The 4,230-nt window shown below is 47.4% G+C and overlaps 1 non-coding gene across 1 annotated transcript; it reads right to left on the bottom strand.

Annotated features, from left to right (window-relative positions):
* Nucleotides 1-1,447: 1,447 nt before the first annotated feature.
* Nucleotides 1,448-1,529, bottom strand: trnas-uga (transfer RNA serine (anticodon UGA)). Its single transcript has one exon. It is a non-coding gene; the product is annotated as a tRNA-Ser (tRNA).
* Nucleotides 1,530-4,230: the final 2,701 nt, after the last annotated feature.

The raw sequence follows: 4,230 nt of genomic DNA, 5'->3' as shown, positions 1-4,230 counted from the left end.
CTTAAAATGTCGTGAAATCTCTGTCCCACACGTCATTTAAACAAAAATGTGAACAAAACTTTGAAGGGAAACCTGTTCAAATGGCACCAACGTCACTCTGTCCAACCAATGAACAGTGGTTAGAAGATGTCACGGACTCTCTGCTCCGAATTCCCTTCACTTATCAACGCCAGCACTCTGAGTCCGCTGCATCCCGAGCCGTTGTGAGAAAACCACGGTGTGTTTTTCCACCTTTTTATCCAGTCAAACAGCTCCGGTCCTATTAACTGGAATTAATTGACGTCGATTTGAAAAAGTCAAAATTACAAATGTAAAAAGCAGCATATGTCAGGAATGGGATTCGAACCCACGCCCCCAGTTGGAGACCAGAACACCCCCGTTTCAACGGAAGGACTTTCATTCCTTGAGTCTGGCGCCTTAGACTACTCGGTCACTCTGACATCCCTGCTTAACCCTCTCACATCCGACACAAATGGTTAAGTTGAGAAAAGACCAAAAGCATGCGTTGATAAAGGTTAGGCAGGATAGTTGAAACTGCAAACTGTCCTGCGTAACTTTTATGCGGTGATATTTTATATTCATCCATCAACTTACCGAAGCATTTCATGTCATATACCACTAGAATGGGAAATGTGAAATCATTAACAGGTCGGGCCATGATGAGGAACGTTATTCAGTGGTCAGCAGTGGCCGTCAGGACCAAATTGCTCGTTATATGGTGTCGGGTGGAAGAATGAAATCCACTGTCACGTCAAAACCCGGGCAGTGAGACGATTTTCGTCCTCGAGCCCTCGGCCATATTCCGCTCACTTCTGCTGCCTGCTGTCAGTGATCAGCAACAACTCTGCTGCAGAACCATACCGGAGAGTGTCTTGAAGGAAGGACCTGGTCTCAATGTCCAAAGCCAAGGGAGCATGATCAGAGGAAAACTCATATTCTGGGTGGACTCGGTCAGAACTGTAGGCAAGCATGACTGGATCCAGTACAGGGACAGGTGAAGGTTCAGAAATTATCGCCACATGCACAACAGAGACAAAGCCAAGGTCCAATTCACACCTCAGATGGCGAAGTGTCCAGTGTGTCTTTCACCGGTTCAGTTCCTTCAGTTTGGCAGTGAATGAGACGGTTGACCTGAAAGTGTTGATGAAGTTCGAAAAATAATGAAGTCGACCCGTCAAAAAGAGATAACTTGTTTTGTCGGAATATAAATAGTGCATCTCCCCTCTTCAAAGGAAACCGCAGCCGTATGATGGCCCAACCTCCCATCGCGTATCTGGTCACCTGAAAACGAAGGATGCACCGTTCTATCAATATATCGATCCAACAGGTGGACCTACTTCTTGGGTGCAAATGTCTACCCAAATGGTTGAGGAATGGGGAGTCCTGGCTGTACGTTAGAATTATCAGCGGCAGTTGGCCGTCTGGTCCCTGTGTCTAAAATTGTGAGCGCTGCGAGCAGGGTTCGAACTTGCTTGGGGAATCCCCATTGGATTTCAAGTCCAACGCCTTAACCACTCGGCCATTGCAGCTCTACCTTCGCTTACTGTTACACTCTATCGGAGCTACGGTTGTTGAGCCTGAAGTGTGGGTTTAAAATGCTTTATTGCAGCCAAAGAGAGAGAGCAGGTGAGTCATCGATCCGATACCAACATAACTCTTGCGCGCTGTTTGCAGATATACTTTCTGCACCGTTAGTTCAGAAGGTGAGGGTGTAGAGAAGTCATGGCTTCTGTACCGGGTATGAACGAGTTTTCCACTGCATGGATTAAGTGGAGTTCCTGGCGCCGTGAGACACGGACTTTCATTCACAGTGAACCAGACGCGTGTGTCGCTTCAACTTCTGAATGCAGTGTGATGGGCAGCAAATTACGGCCTCTCTCGGTGTTTCAACCATCCCGGTGATGTTCAACTTTGCGGTCAAATCCATTCGTTGTTCCACTGGCTTCCACCATGTGGGTGATTGAGAACGATTTGTTCTCGGTCATTTCTGAAATATCTTAACGTCTGCAGGATGGTTAGCGACGTGGTGTCACGATGAACGACACCTGGCTAAACACTTCGGACCATTCGTCATACAGTCAGAGGAGAATCGACGACGACTGCCCGGATTTGAAGCTCTTTTCCAGAAGGGCTGTTCCCCAGATGGTTAATTTACTCGACGTTCATGGCGTTGTCAAGTTTTTGCTGATTTGAGGGAGAGATGCTCTCTTCACACACTTGGTGAAAATCCCTCTCAATGGAGATCGCCTGCACTCTTTGAAATCGATAATTCTTTGCAAACATTTAGACGCAATGTCACCAACGTCATATAAAACAAATCCGTTTTCTCTCGAAACAGTCGTCTGGTGTCTGATATCAAGGAACTCAGTTCACACAGGAGACTGCTGCAAAAGTGGACCTCTTAACTGAAATGATTTAAAATATTCACCAACACTGAAAGCTGGGCTGGAATTGTCACTTCCATCTGAATACCATGGGACTGTGTTAGTTCATTCAGTTAAGAATTCTTCATGTCGAACGACGACGGACCCCAATTCCTTGGAGTTCAGCGAAACGTGACCAACCTTATTCGGACAAAAAAGAAAGTTTTTAATGGAGCCTGACAACCAGGGTAAGAGTCACAAACAAGGGGACGGAACTCTAAGATATAGAGCAGATCACTTGAAACTGATGTACGTAAATTTCTCTTCACGCACTGGGTGCTGAAGCTCACGAATTCTCTGCCCCTGCGGGTGGTGGAAGCTGGATCACTGGAATTATATGAAGTGGGGTGGATGAATATTTGTTGGATCAACAGTAGAGGGTTTGGATAAATAGCCCCAAAAAAAGTTGGGACCAGGGCCAACTGGCTCAGCTCCTTCTCACATTCCGCTCCGTTACCTCCATCGTCATTTCGCTGAAACTGCACGTCTTCCGTCACCTCACCGTCTAACTATTCCTCTCCTGAACTGTATGTATTTATCTGGTTTTAGTCTCCCGCGACCTCGCGGCTTACACAAGCATTCTCATTCCCCACTGTCCAATCCACCATTCCCCCCTCTGGGCTGTGACTGCATTCACCGTTGCCATCAGTAGATTGCCCTATATTTTGGAAACAGCGGATGTGAAGATGGGACGACAGAGTGAGGGAAGGCTGTACGATAATCTCACCTGCAGTCGAGAGGACCAGAAGAAGATCGCGAAGGGCGATAGGACGAAAAAAACAGTAAATGTGGAAAGACATGTGATTTGTGGAAGGACAGGGTTGTTCAATGGCCGAAGAGAGGATGGGGCGAGGCAAAATTGGCGACCAGTGGGAAAAAAACAGGGAGGGAGAATCAAGATTTAAAATGCGTAACTGTCAAGAGTGGGATTCGAACCCACTTCTCGAGTGGAGACTGCAACCTGAACGCAGCGCCTTAGACCGTTCGGCCATCCTGACGACGACAGGTAGCGATGTGATTCATGCAGTGACGTTAAGGTGCATTCATGTTTCTGGGGTTGGGTTCGGATAAAATATAAACTTCGTGTTCAGCCCGGTGCGATATTTCAGAAGCACGTGATTAATTTATTGATCGAAGGACGGGCAGTGAATAGAAGGAAATGGGCCACATGAAAGCAGATTGGATTAGTTTAACTTGGCGTCGTGGTTGAGAAGATGTGATGCCGTGAAGATCCTCTCCTTCTCCATTGCACAAAACGTCCCCACATCTGATGTCATCATCAGATAGATTATCGCTCTTTGACATTAACTCACCGAACTGATACTACGCACGGGCTCACAGCGGGACAGGGCAACCTACAAGTGACCAACACTCTGTCCTCACAGCTTGGAATGAACGCCGCCGTCTCCATGTCCATCTGTCCGTCGCCGTCTGCCATCAAATGTAGCCTTGCTTCCGGAATCGGAGTAACCGGGCCTGGCAACACCGAACGTGTCCATCAGGATCCGACCCCAAGACCGTTTCTGAAGGAAGGAAAAGGTGTGTTAATGTCCTACCATGATGGTTATGCAGGTTCACTGTGGTGTCTCCTCCACTGTGATCTCACTTGCTGAATGTGCAGCACACTCCGTTTCCCAGCAGCAGCTGCTTCCGACAGTTTGAGGAGATCCACCCCGATGTTTATGAGACCGTTTGCATAAATATATCACAGACAAGACACATGAAATAAAACGTTACTTGAAACGAAAAGGAGACATTTTGTTTTGTTGCCAACGACGGCGGGGTGACTGAGGTAAACCGGCGCGGG

The sequence above is a fragment of the Pristis pectinata genome, chromosome 14 (genome assembly GCF_009764475.1).
Source record: "Pristis pectinata isolate sPriPec2 chromosome 14, sPriPec2.1.pri, whole genome shotgun sequence".
In the NCBI taxonomy this organism is placed as follows: Eukaryota; Metazoa; Chordata; class Chondrichthyes; order Rhinopristiformes; family Pristidae; genus Pristis; species Pristis pectinata.
Note: the sequence above shows the minus strand (reverse complement) of the source record. Positions and strands in the feature narration are given on the sequence as shown.